A 15,246-nucleotide genomic window follows, 5' to 3' on the forward strand; every position below is an offset into this window, starting at 1 on the left:
TCAGGCAGCATCTGTACAGAGAGAAACAGTTAATGTTTCAGGTCGATGACCCTTCGTCAGAATTGGAAAAAGTTGGAGATGGAACAGGGTTTTAAGCAAGTGTAGGGGCAGGGAGAGGTGGGAGGGGAGGAAAGAACAAAAGGGAAGGTCTGTGATAGGGTGGAAGGCAGAAGAGGTTAAGAGACAAAAGGGATGATGGTGCAAGGCAAAAGGAGATGGTAATGGGACAAGTTAAGAAACAAAAAATGACGATGAAGTGTAAATGGCAATGGCAGGATGATTAACAACTGCCATGTGAAAGAGAGAAAAAATGATAGGGGCAGAGGCTGTGGTCTGGAATTGTTGAACTCCATGCTTTTGTATTATTGTGTTTAGACTGACGTTTTAGCCATGACATTTTTTGAACCTCTGTCCTTGCTTTAATTGGCTGAAGTTTGTATTTGCAATATTGCAATCATTTCATGAGCTGAAATTACATTTCAGTTACCAGTGAGCTTGAGTGCATACTATGCTATGTAGAATAAAGATCAACAGGAAATAATTCCTCTTTGTTAGCAACATCATTATAAGGAATTTTTAAATGTTTTTTTCTAGCAAAATTGTAAATATGTTCTCTTGCGCGTCGCCTTTTCACAAACTTCCAGCCATTATTTGCTGTTTAAGAATGTAAGAAAATTCAATAAGAAAATGCCATTTGTCTCAGTTAAACTCATCTCTCACACTTTAGTACCTAACTCTCTTCCAAATGCAGTTGCTGTTTTTGTCTCCATCGCCCCACCTAACAGATTATTCCTAACATTTGTTACTATTTGAATTAAATAAGTTTTTGTTAATATCCATTTTAAATTCAAATTTATGCCCATTATCCTACTCTCTTGGCCTATTTTGAAGTAACGTTCCAGGTTTGCCTCATCTATATACCATTATTAATATTTTAAAATGTCTCAACATCTCCCCTTAATTTATATCTAACACTCTTCCTTCTGTTCTCTGTTTTAACAATTATTTTCTACTTCTGGCTCAAGACAGCAAAGGAGAGTACACCACTTGATTAAACTCTACTATGGTCCCCACACAAGTTGACAATAATGAGGTTTGATTGTATAAACTGTTGCTCACATGCTTGCATGTAATACAGTGAGATATCAATATGAACAAATCCAGGGGCAACAGTCACTTCTTGCTGTTAGGTACTTACTACGTGGTCATGCCCATCTTGTGCTAATTCTTGTTGACGTTTTATTTGCTGTTCAGCAACAGAACAAGGCTCTGATTAGTGAAGCAGTAAAGTTCTCTTCAAGATCGCCTGTGCTCCCTAGATAGCCGCATTAGTGTCTGCAGCAGCCATTAATGTTATTTATCATTAGTGACAGAAGCCAGGGAGAGGTTTCTTCTGCTTATTTTGGCCACCTTGGCAGCATGAGGTGATTGGCCTTGTGATTTAAATCCTATACTAATGATTGGATATTCATGTCATCTCAGCTCACAGAAATACATGAAGGTGCCTTGGCAAGAAATGTGATTGATCAAAACAACTTTCAGATATGCTGCATATGCTGTGCACAGATTAGAAACCTCTGTGGATTTTTTTGGAGACTATCTCAACTGTTTAAATACAGAATTACTTTCTGTAACTTTTTCTCTAATAATTTTCTGAATGGTTGTGTCTGTTTTAACATATCCAAAGTCTTCTAATTACCATTCCATCACCCTTGAGTAAAGTTGTAGTGCGACTCTTAATAAAATTTTCCAACTATATTGTCGTCAGCTCATCTGCTGCTGAAACCCTAATCCACACATTGGTTACCTCCAAACTCGATAATGCTCCTGTGAAGCGCCTTGGGACGTTCTTACTACCTTAAAGGCACTATATAAATGCAAGCTGTTGTTGTTGTTACAATGGAAGGTAAAGAAGCCCATCTCGGAAAAGACTATGGCCTAGAAATTTGATGGCACAGTGGCCATTTTTCCGACACAAAACAGATGCCGAAGCATCCAATATGATGGACGGGCCACCCACGCTCATTGCAGCTGGAAGTGCATCACCCGCCATATTGTTAAAGGCAGAAAAATAGACTTACAGGCACCCCACCTGAAACGGGCGCTATGCCATTCGCATATGTAAACAGGGGGTCTAATGCCTGTTTGAGGCCCCCTTTACAATTTGGCCTGCCCTGAACATAGCCGGTGCTGAGTTGGCTGTGCTCAGGAAAAGATAGGATTAAGAGTAGGATAAAGGGTTCATTCTCTGATTGGCGGGATGTAACACATTCGTGTTCCCCAGGGATCTGTATTGGGGCCTCAGCTTTTCACCATTTATAGTAATGACTTGGATGAAGGAATAGGGAGAGTTATTTTTCCAAGTTTGCTGATGACAATAAGTTATAAGGCACAGTTATTGTATGGATGGGATCAGGAAGTTACAAAGGGACATGGGCTAAGTGAGTGGGCCAAACTATGGCAGATGGAGTTTAATATGGGGAATTGGGCAGGGATAATGTAATGAGTCATGACCAATTTGTAAGCATAGGAGTAAAAAGGATGCCTTTGGATATGAGCCATGAAGATCAATGGAAATCTTCAACTGTATTAATTTTTATAAAGTATATATTGTGAATGTATTTCAAGCTGATCCTCTTTAATATGTTACCGTCTTGCAGTTGCTGCAGAGGTATTATCTTGCTGCAAATCAATGTATTATTTTTCTGCAAACTCCTTTCATTATACTCAGATCATATATGGAAAGCTTGATAGATGAGAACAGTAAAGGGAAGTTGGTATGTTTGACATTCTGGTAGGATGAGATCAAATGGCCTGAAGGGTTTTCTTTATCCAAACCCATCTTGTGATCTGTAGCTGAGTATTGGGTGCGTGGTAAGAGTTAAAATTAATTTTTCTCTTCAGCTTTGCCAGGGCTTGAAAGCAACCTGTTGTTTGGCCTTTGCTGAAGGACATATAGGGGTAGATTTTGCCGAACCTGTTGGGAAGAAGGCGGGACTTCCCCTTTCGGGTTTTTGACCTGCCTACTTCGATGTCCGGCCAATCCGCGCGATTTTCCCTTGATTGACCTTGTTGAGCCCGCCCAGCAGGCTCAGCAGGCCAATTAAGGGCCACCCGGCAACAGGTGACGTCACAGACTGAAATTTCATCTGTCAAGATGAAATATCAGTGTCTCACAGCTGTTTGAAGCTGTGAAACACTGACACTCTGAGTTCTAAGCTGAGTCATTCTGCACAGACTCAGTTAGAAGTCTCACCGGCACTCAAAGCTGAAGGCTGTCACTTTTGACAGATCGCAGCCGTTCAGCTTTCAGTTCCGGCTGAGTGATGCGCTCCCAACGGCTACAGGAAGAAAGGCTGCTAAGGTAAGTACAGGTAAGTAAAAGTTCTTTACACACTTTAGACACACCAAACACACTTACCTTTGCACCCATGCACCCATCACGCACCTGCGCGCCGACATCGCGACCCCTCCAACTCCTTCAACCCGACGGCCCGCCTGCTCTACCTGGCGTGGTTTGGAGCCGTCGGAAAACCCACACGAAACCCCTCAAAATAGGAATTAGGCTAAAAACTGCCTGTTAACTACCTGTTAACAGGCAGTTAATTGGCACTAATCCCTTCCCGCCTGGTTTCGGCGGGTCCCAGTGCGGGGCGGGTACCCGCCGCCCCTGAAACTTACGTGGGGCGGGATGGTGGCGGGACCCCCAAATTCGGGATTTTCCCCCCCCCCCCACGCCTGAAACCCCGGGGCCATAGAGTGGGTCAGAGTGAGTTACCTGGCAAGCTTCTTTCCATGGGTGTAAGCCTTTCTCTTACTACTGTTCGGACGTCAAGAATTACGAATAAGCGTAACAATGACAGATAAGTATGTGATCAATAAAATTGGTCTTTATTCACACTACAATTCAAATTTCAGGTGTACAATCGCAAACAATATGCTCCCAATTTACCCGTACATAAAAGTACTTCCCAGCAACTTACACGCTACCTCCGGGCGATTTATATCCATAAAAGTACCCTTTAACAATATCTAAGTTCCATGTCCGACTTTTATACATACTCCTTTATCTCTGGGTGATTGGTCCAGGAAAAGTTGTAAGTTGAAACATAGACTGGCTAGCTTTCTTTGTTTGTCTGTTCTGCTGTTCTTCCTTTCTTCTTTCTGAATTGCCTGCCTCTGGGTAACTTCTAATAGTGCCTTTCTGCCGGTCCCACTCGTTTATCACTGTCTCCTGCTTCTGATAGGTCAGTTTCACTCTTCCGCGTGACATGTTCATGTTCTTGTGAGGTGTGTGGGGGTGGGACTTCCTTGTCATTCATGTTTCTCCTTCCTGTCCATGTGGCCTTTCAAACAAAGGACCATGCTGACCACCAGGCAAAGGATCCCCTGCTGACTTCCGCCATTTTGTGTCTTCACAAACAAAGAACACGTGCTGATTTCCTACATTTTGAATCCGTCCGTAACCATTTCACAATTCATTCTGAACTTCGATCTCCACACGGTAGCAGCGGTTTTCTTACAGTTTTTAGAATCTTACATGGGGGAATCAATGCATCTCCATGAAACACCTGTTTAAACAACCTATGAAAGATTAGGAACTCAACCTATGAAAGATTAGGAACTCATGATGAAAACCCATGTGAACAAAAATTGCCCCCTCCACCTTTTATTTAAATTTGAGAAATAAATTATTACATTTGTTAGAAATATTTTACATGCAATATTAAATTATAGTATGAAAGCTTCCCCAGAAATTACTATATTAGACCAAAGGCATCATGATACTTGTTAAACTCTGAGCATCTTGGCCAGTGGGGAAAGCTGAATGTATTATTTAGATTTCAAGATTTAGGCCGGAATTTTGCTGGTGCTCAGAGTGTGGGTTTGGAGGTGGGTACGCTGTCAAAATAACAAAGATTGACAGCAGATAAGAAACCCGCTGTCAACCCGCTTCCACGCAAGTCTCCCAAGTGTCAGGTTTGTCAGTGGAGAACTGACCCAACACCAAGCAGCGGGGGAAACAATTGAGCTAATTAAGTGGCTTGTTAAGAGCCAATTTAATGCTATTTTGAGGCTTCTTCCAATTTTACATTCTCCCCCACGGGTTACCCGCTGCTCGGGGAACACGCCAGCTCACCCTGGCGTGATTTGAGTCTACTCTGATGTTTCTGATAAGCTGACAGCTGCAGAAGTGGTGTAAAGGATGCCATGTTGCAGATGGTCAGTTTCAGAGCGCAGAAATTTTTGGTTACTTCATTTGTAATACATATAGAGATTTCTTTAGCTTGCAAGTGTTCAGAGGCAACTCTATGTCCAGTGCCACCTCATTGGAACAACCTCTCTCACCATTGACAGATTGCTTCTGTCATCTCATCTGCAGCTGCCATCTATTGCAGCAACATCGATGCCCTTGAAAAAATCAGACCTTGGTCTTTCCACGATCAACCCCAACACCAACATCACCAGGCACACCAATATAACCAACAAAAGCAAAATACTGCAGATGCTGGAAATCTGAAATAAAAACAGGAAATGCTGGAAATACTCAGCAGGTCAGGCAGCATCTGTGGAGAGAAAAACAGAGTTAACGTTTCAGGTCAATGACCCTGCGGCAGAACTGGAAAAAGTTGGAGATGGAACAGGTTTTTAAGCAAGTGTAGGGGCTGGGAAAGGGGAGAGAAGAGGAAAGAACAAAAGGGAAGGTCTGTGATAGGATGGAAGGCCGGAGAGATTAAGAGACAAAAGGGATGATGGTGCAAGGCAAAAGGAGATGGTAATGGGACAATTTAAGAAGCAAAAGATGGCTCTAGATGAAGTGTAAATGGCAATGGCAGAATGATCAACAGCTGTCATGTGAGAGAGAGAAAAAAAAATGTAAAAAAAGATAGGGGCAGAGGTTATGGTCTGAAATTGTTGAACTCGATGTTGAGTCCAGAAGGCTGTAAAGTGCCTAATCGGAACATAAGAAGTAGGAGCAGGAGCAGGCCATATGGCCCCTTGGGCCTGCTCCGCCATTCAATAGGATCATGGCTGATCTGAATCTAGACTCACGTCCACTTCCCTGCCCTCTCCCCGTAACCCCTAATTCCCTTATCTGCTAGGAAAATGTCTATCTCCATTTTAAATTTATTTAATGTTGCAGCTTCCACAGCTCTCTGGGGTAGCAAATTCCATAGATTTACTACCCTCTGAGTGAAGAAGTTTCTCCTCATCTCAGTTTTGAAAGGGCAGCCCCTTATTCTAAGATTATGCCCCCTAGTTCTAGTCTCACCCATCAGTGGAAACATTCTCACCGCATCCACCCGATCAAGCCCCCTCACAATCTTATATGTTTCGATAAGATCGCCTCTCATTCTTCTGAACTCCAATGAGTAGAGTCCCAACCTACTCAACCTTTCCTCATACGTCAACCCCCTCATCTGCCAAATCTCTGCCCACTCACTTAGCCTGTCCATGTCCTTTTGCAGGTTTTTTATGTCCTGCTCGCTCACTGCTTTCCCTCCCATCTTTGTATCGTCGGCAAACTTGGATATGTTGCACTCGGTCCCTTCCTCCAAATCGTTAATATAGATTGTAAAGAGTTGGGGTCCCAGCACTGACCCCTGCGGAACACCACTAGTTACTGATTGCCAGCCCAAGAACGAACCATTTATCCCAACTCTTTGTTTTCTGTTAGATAGCCAATCTTCCACCCATGCCAGTATATTACCCCCAACCCTGTCATTTTTTTATCTTGATCAGTAATCTTTTGTGTGGAACCTTGTCAAATGCCTTTTGGAAGTCCAAATACACTACATCCACTGGTTCCCCTTTATTCACCCTGTATGTTACATCCTCAAAAAATTCGAGCAAATTTGTCAAACATGACTTCCCCTTCGTAAAACCATGCTGACTCTGTCCTATTAAATTATGTTTATCTAAATGCTCTGTTACTGTTTCCTTAATAATGGACTCCAACATTTTGCCAACCACAGATGTTAGGCTAACTGGTCTATAGTTTCCAGCTTTTTGTCTACTTCCCTTCTTAAATAAGGGTGTTACATTAGCAGTTTTCCAATCTGCCGGGACCTTTCCTGAGTCCAGGGAGTTCTGGAAAATGATCATCAATGCATCCACAATCCCGACCGCCACTTCTCTCAAGACCCTAGGATGCAGGCCATCCGGTCCGGGGGATTTATCCGCCTTAAGTCCCATTATTTTACTGAGTACCATCTCCTTAGTGATTTTAATCGTGTTTAGCTCCTCCGCCCCCCCCCCCCCATTGCCCCCTGTTTGTCCAGTGTTGGGATATTTTTAGTGTCCTCTACTGTAAAGACTGATACAAAATATTTGTTCAGCGTCTTTGCCATCTCCATGTTCCCCACCACTAGTTTCCCAGTCCCATCCTCTAAGGGACCAACGTTCACTTTAGCCACCCTTTTTCTTTTTATATAGCTGTAGAAACTCTTGCTATCTGTTTTTATATTTTTTGCTAGTTTACTTTCACAATCTATCTTCCCTTTCTTAATTAATCTTTTAGTTATTCTTTGCTGGCTTTTAAATGCTTCCCAATCTTCTATCCTCCGACTAGATTTGGCTAATTTATATGCCCTTGTTTTCAGTCGAATACTATCCTTTATTACTTTACTAAGCCACGGATGGCTGTCTTTTCTTTTACTCCCCTTTTTCCTCAGTGGAATATATTTATCTTGAAAGATAAAGCATGGTTTTATGAAGGGGAAGTCATGTTTGACAAATTTGCTGGAGTTCTTTGAGGAAGTAACATATTGGGTGGATAAAGGGGAACCAGTGGACGTAGTGTATTTAGACTTCCAAAAGGCATTTGACAAGGTGCCACACAAATGATTATTGCTTAAGATAAAAAATCACGGGATTGGGGGTAATATTCTGGCATGGATAGAGGATTGGCTATCTAACAGAAGGCAGAGAGTTGGGATAAATGGTTCATTCACAGACTGGCAATCAGTAACTAGTGGTGTTCCGCAGGGGTCAGTGCTGGGTCCCCAACTCTTTACAATCTATATTAACGATTTGGAGGAAGGGACCGAGTGTAACATATCAAAGTTTGCAGATGATACTAAGATGGGAGGGAAAGTAGTGAGTGAGGAGGACATAAAAAACCTGCAAGGGGACATAGACAGGCTAAGTAAGTGGGCAGAGATTTGGCAGATGGAATACAATACTGGAAAGTGTGAGGTTATGCACTTTGGCAGGAAAAATCGTAGAGCAAGTTATTATCTTAATGGCAAGAAACTGGAAAGTACTGAAGTACAAAGGGATCTGGGGGTCCTGGTGCACGAAACTCAAAAGGTTAGTATGCAGGTGCAGCAAGTGATTAAGAAGGCCAATGGAATGTTGGCTTTCATTGCTAGGGGGATAGAATATAAAAATAGGGAGGTATTGCTTCAGTTGTACAAGGTATTGGTGAGACCGCACCTGGAATACTGCATACAGTTTTGGTGTCCATACTTAAGAAAAGACATACTTGCTCTCGAGTCAGTACAAAGAAGGTTCACTCGGTTAATCCCGGGGATGAGGGGATGGACATATGAGGAGAGGTTGAGTAGATTGGGACTCTACTCATTGGAGTTCAGAAGAATGAGAGGCGATCTTATTGAAACATATAAGATTGTGAAGGGGTTGGATCGGGTGGATGCGGGGAGGATGTTCCCGATGATGGGTGAAACTAGAACTAGGGGGCATAGTCTTAGAATAAGGGGCTGCTCTTTCAAAACTGAGATGAGGAGGAACTACTTCACTCAGAGGGTGGTAGGTCCATGGAATATGCTGCCCCAAAAAGCTGTAGAAGCTACATCATTACATAAATTTAAAACAGAAATAGACAGTTTCCGAGAAGTAAAGGGAATTAAGGGTTACGGGGAGCGGGCAGGAATTTGGACATGAGTCTAGGTTCGGCTCGGACATGGCCCTGTGGTTAGCGGAGCGGGCCCAGGGGCCGTGTAGCCTGATCCTGCTCCTATTTCGTGTGTCTAATTCTGTTAGATTCAGGAGATGGTTCTGTGATAGTAGATTGGCGGTTAGGATCAGATCAGCCATGATCTTATTGAATGGCGGAGCAGGCTCGAGGGGCCGATTGGCCTACTCCTGCTCCTATTTCTTATGTTCTTATGTGAAATATCTCCTTGAATGTAGACCACTGCTCTCGTCTTACAATTTAATCTGTTTTCCCAGTCCACTTTAGTCAATTCTACTCTCATACCTTCATAGTCTCCTTTATTTAAGCTTAGTACGCTGGTTTGAGATCCAACTCTCTCACCCTCAAACTGAATTTGGAATTCAACCATATTATGGTCACTCATTCCAAGGGGATCCTTTACTCGGACATTTTTTATTAATCCTGTCTCATTGCACAAGACCAGATCTAAGATTGCCTGCCCCCTGGTTGGTTCAGTTACATACTGCTCAAGGAACCCGTCCCTAATGCACTCTATGAACTCTTCCTCAATGCTGCCATGCCCAATTTGATTAGTCCAGTCAATATGAAAGTTAAAATCCCCCATGATTATAGCTGTTCCCTTATTACAAGCCCCAACTATTTCCTGATTTATACTCCGACCAACAGAGTTGCAACTGTTAGGAGGCCTAAAGACTACGCCCACTAGTGACTTTTTCCCCTTATTATTCCTTATCTCCACCCAAATTGTTTCACTATCCTGATCCTTTGACCCAATGTCATTTCTGACTCTTGCAGTGATTCCATCCTTGATTAACATAGCAACCCCACCTCCCTTTCCTTCCTGTCTGTCCTTCCTAATTGTCAAATACCCTTGTATGTTTAGTTCCCATTCATGATTATCTTGCAGCCATGTTTCTGTAATGGCCACCAGATCATACCCATGCACCGTCAACTCGTCAATTTTGTTACGAATGCTGCGTGCATTCAGATAAAGAACTTTTAAATATGTTTTCTGACGATTTATTCCTGCTTTTACCCCTTTTACTACTTTACCTTTATCATTATACATTCTGTCCCTTCCTGACACACTCTGGTTTTTAATTCCCCCACTGCTACCTTGCTCTATTGCCTTCTCCGCTGTCATTTTTATTTTTCGCTCTCTTAAAACCTCCCCCCCACGAATTAGTTTAAAGCCCTCTCTACAGCCCTAGTTATTCGATTCGCCAGAATTCTAGTCCCAGCACTGGCCAAGTGAAGTCCGTCCCAACGGAGCAGCTCTCTCCTGTCCCAGTACTGATGCCAGTGTCCCAGGAAGCAAAACCCATTTCTCCCACACCAGTCTTTGAGCCACGCATTTAACTCTCTAATTTTATTTACCCTAGCCAAATTTGCACGTGGCTCAGGTAGTAATCCAGAGATTATTACCCTTGTGGTTCTGCTTTTTAATTTGGCACCTAGCTGCTCAAACTCCCTCAGCAGAACCTCCTTCCTTGTCCTATCTATGTCGTTGGTACCAACATGGACCACGACAACTGGATCCTCCCCCTCCTACTCCAAGTTTCTCTCCAGCCCAGAGGAGATGTCCTTAACCCTGGCACCGGGCAGGCAACACAGCCTTCGGGACTCTCGCTCTCGGCTCCAAAGAACTCTATCCCCCTAATGATACTATCCCCTACCACTACAACATTTCTTTTAACTCCCCCCACTTGAATGGCCCCCCGCTCCACGGTGCTGTGGCCAGGTTGCTCATCCTCCCCGCAGTCCCTGTTCCCATCCTCACAGGGAGTAAGAGCCTCAAACCTGTTGGACAAGAGCAAGGGCTGCGGTCCCTCCAACACTACCTCTTGGATCCCCGTACCTGCCTCACTTCTAGTCACACCATCCTGACCCTGGCCACGGACTACATCTGAATTAATTAATCTAATCGGTGTGAATACCTCGTGATACACAGAGTCCAGGTAACTCTCCCCCTCCCTGCTGTGTCTCAGTGTTTGAAGCTCGGACTCCAGCTCTTCAACACGGAGCCGGAATTCCTCGAGCAGCCAACACTTACTGCAAATGTGATCATCGTGAGCATCAATGGTGTCCACCTGCTCCCACATATTGCAGCAGCAACACATCACCTGCTCTGCCATTCTATGTAATTAATTAAATTTATTAATATTATTTTTAAATACCCTCTGCCCCGATTCTAGATGATGAATATCGCACCTTAGAAACTATAAACCACAGAGTTTAAGCTTAAAAAGAGAGAAATACTTACCAACCAATCACTTACCCGCTTTCTGGTGACGTCACACTTAGATTACTTTTTACCTCTCTCCTTCCCTCTGACTTCGGAGACTGGAGATTGGTACGCCTTACCTGGGTCTCTGACGCCTTTTTAAGCTTCCCGCTCGCGCCTCCCCCCGACACCCGCGGTCTGAGGCTTTACCTGGGTCTCTGAAGCCTTTTTAAGCTTCCCGCTCGCGCCTCCCGCCGACACCCGTGGTCTGAGGCCTTACCTGGGTCTCTGAAGCCTTTTTAAGCTTCCCGCTCGCGCCTCCCGCCGACACCCGCGGTCTGAGGTGCTGTTCCTCGAGCTTACATTGAGCTTCATTGGAACAGTGTAAGAGGCCTAGGATAGAGAGGTCAGAGTGAGTGTGGAGTGGAGAATTAAAGTGACAGGCAACTTGAAGCTCGGGGTCATCTTACGGACTGAATGGCTGTGTTCCGCAAAGCGGTCACCCAATCTGCGTTTGGTCTCCCCAATGTAGAGGAGACCGCATCGTGAGCAGTGAATACAGTATACTAAATTACAAGAAGTACAAGTAAATCGCTGTTTCACCTGGAAGGAGTGTTTGGGGCCCTGGACAGTGGGAAGGGAGGAGGTAAAAGGGCATGTGTTGCATCTCCTGTACTTGCACATGAAGGTGCCAGGGGAAGGGGTGTTGGGGGTGATAGAGGAGTGAGCCAGGGTGTCGCAGAGGGAGCAATCCCTTCGGAATGCTGAAAGAGGAGGTGCGGGGAACATGTGTTTGGTGGTGGGATCATGCTGGAGTGGCGGAAATGGCGGAGGATGATCCGTCGAATGTGGAGGCTGGTGGGGTGAAAGGTGAGGACAAGGGGAACCCTATCGTGGTTCTGGGAAGGAGAGGAAGGGGTGAGAGCAGAAGTGCGGGAAATAGAACGGACACGGTCAAGGGCCGTGTCAACCGCAGTAGAGGGGAATCCTCGGGAGAGGAAAAAGGAAGACATGTCGGAAGCACTAGTATGGAAGGTGGCATCGTCAGAACAGATGCGGCGGAGACGGAGAAACTGGGAGAATGGAATGAAGTCCTTACAGGAAGCGGGGTGGGAGGATGTGTAGTCCAGGTAGCTGTGGGAGTCAGTGGGCTTATAGTGAATGTTTGTCAATAGCCTATCCCCAGAGATGGAGACAGAGAAGTCGAGGAAGGGAAGAGTCGGAGATGGACCATGTGAAGGTGAGGGAAGGGTGGAAATTGGAAGCAAAGTGAATGAAATTTTGTAGTTCAGGGCGAGAGCAGGAAACGGCACCGATCAATGTACTGGAAAAAGAGGTGAGGGAGGGGACCTGAGTAGGACCGGAACAAAGAATGTTCCACATATCCCACGAAAAGGCAGGCATAGCTGGGACCCATGCCGGTTCCCATAGCAACGCCTTTAATTTGGAGGAAGTGAGTGGAGTCAAAGGACCAACAACATCACCAACCTTCTCCGCCATCACCTGATGCTGCACAGGACACAAGGCATCAGCCCCTGACAACATTGCTGCCTGGGAGACCAGCGATGGCATCACCATGGCCAGATTTACTTCACTTGACACTGTTAACCCTGGCTGCCACATGATGCGCCAGGTTGACACCATCCCACACCAGCACCATGAAATATCCCTTTAATGTCCAAGCCATTCCATGCACACTCATCACTATAGCCGGTGGGGGGGGGGGGCGGCAAAGTTATGTCTCAACATTCACTGGAACTCAGTAAGACACTTCTCAAGGTGCGCTCAGATCTGTCCAATAAGGGGCAGTGTTGGAAAAATAGATTTCACTGTATGACAACACATTACCAGAAACTTCACATGGACATTGGCTAAACCTCTCAAGTGCCTACCCTTATGTGTTGGTAGTTGGTATGCTTGCAGTAGGATGAGGGTGAGTGTGAGGGGTGGCTAGTGAGATGGGGAAGTGATAAAGTAGATAGAGAGGGTTGGGTGGAAGTGCAAGGTAAGTTGGTGTGAGTAAGGATGTGCAGGAGAAGGGTAGGGAAGGTAGAGTGATGGGGATGTGTTGAGTCGCACAGCAGGGTGAGTTTGAGTGTGGCTTTGCAGTAAGGTTTCATGATCCACTGAGATCATTAAAAGCTTGGCGCCACTGCAGCCAGGCACCCCTGACGACATCCCTGCTTTTGCCCTCCTGTGCGATGTGCAACCAGGCTGTGTTGGTGTCCTGGGAAGGTCTCTTCCGCCCTTGGAAGGGAAGAGAGCCTCCCTGCGTGCTGTGACTCATTTGCGAGCCTGAGTGCAAGCGTCCATCTTTGTGCAGTGCTTGTCAGTGTTTGCAGCACCTCAATGCTGTCAAACACTGACAGAACAACTGTCAAACTCAGTTGGCCATGGTCCCTTTAAGGAAACCGGCTGATGACTCGTCATCAAATGATGTCATCGGACCCGCTTCCTGTTAATTGGCCGGGAAGCCTGTAGGACAGGCTTGATAATGCCAATCAAGGGAAAATCCCTTTGACAAAGCAGCTGAAGCCAGGATCGTGACTGGAACCCGGAAACCAGCTCTCCCGCCACCATCCTGACACCGCTGATAAAATCGCGGCCTTAATGTCAGTTAATAAAAACAAACATTTGATATTTTTAAAAGATGAATGTGGTAAGTTATTCCCCTAAGAATTCATCAGCAAATAGATTAACTGGGGATTAAATATTAGTGGTTTGCTAAAATGTTGTGTATAGAAGGATTAATGCGAATTCTTATAATAAAAGTATCAACAATTTCCATAGTGCCTATGGAGAATAGTAATTCGAGTGGAGTTGTTACAAGGCTTTGATATAACTAGATGTTCTAAGATGACTGCACAGGTTGCAAATAATATGAGTGCTCCTTTCGCCAATCTGAAGTGGGTCTAAGGTAACCACACTGGACGATAAAGTTCTTACATGGTCCAAGACTTTTTGAAAAACATTCCAGTGTTCTATGTGGGAAAACTACTAGAGATCATTGTCAAGGACAAAATTAATTCTCTCTTTGAGAAACATGGGTTTATAAAGGACAGCAGGCATGGATTTGTTAAAGGCAAATCATGCCTGACTAACCAGATTGAGTTTTTTGAAGAAGTAACAGAGATCATAGAAATCATAGAATGGTTACAGCACATAAGGAGGCCATTCGGTCTGTCGAGCCCATGCCGGTTCTCTGCAAGGGTACTTCAGCTAGTCCCACTCCCCTGGCCTTTCCCTGTAGCCCTGCAAACTTTTTTCCTCTAGGTACTTATCCAATTCCCTTTTGATAGCCATGATTGAATCTGCCTCCACCACCCTTTCAGGCAGTGCATTCCAGATCATAACCACTTGCTGCGTAAAAAATGTTTTTCCTCATGTTGCCTTTGGTTCTTCTGCCAGTCCTTCTGTGTCCTCTGGTTCTCAATCCTTCCACCAATGGGAACAGTTTCTCTCTATCTACTCTGTCCAGACCCCTCATGATTTTGAACACCTCTATCAAATCTCCTCTCAATCTTCTCTGATCTAAGGAGAACAACCCCAGCTTCTCCAGTCTATCCACGTTACTGAAGTCCCTCATCCCTGGAACCATTCTTGTAAATCTTTTGTGCACCCTCTCTAAGGCTTTCACATCCTTCCTAAAGTGCGGTGCCTAGAATTGGACACAATACTCCAGTTGAGGCCGAACCAGTGTTTTATAAAGGTTCATCATAACTTCCTTGCTTTTGTACTCTATGCCTCTATTTATGGAGCCCAGGATCCCTTACGCTTTTTTAACCGCTTTCTCAACCTGCCCTGCCACCTTCAACGATTTGTGCACATATACCCCCAGGTCTCTCTGTTCATGCACCCGCTTTTGAATTGTACCCTTTAGTTTATATTGCCTCTCTTCGTTCTTCATACCAAAATGTGTCAGTTCGCACATTTCTGCGTTAAATTTCATCTGCCACGTGTCCGCCCATTCCACCAACCTGTCTATGTCCTCTTGAAGCCTATCACTATCCTCCTCACTGTTTACTATACTTCCAAGTTTTGTGTCATCTGCAAATTTTGAAATTATGTCTTGTACACCCAAGTCTAAGTCGTTAATATATAT

This window comes from Somniosus microcephalus, chromosome 14, assembly GCF_052327205.1.
Source record: "Somniosus microcephalus isolate GS21.2 chromosome 14, FLI_Smic_1.0, whole genome shotgun sequence".
In the NCBI taxonomy this organism is placed as follows: domain Eukaryota; kingdom Metazoa; phylum Chordata; class Chondrichthyes; order Squaliformes; family Somniosidae; genus Somniosus; species Somniosus microcephalus.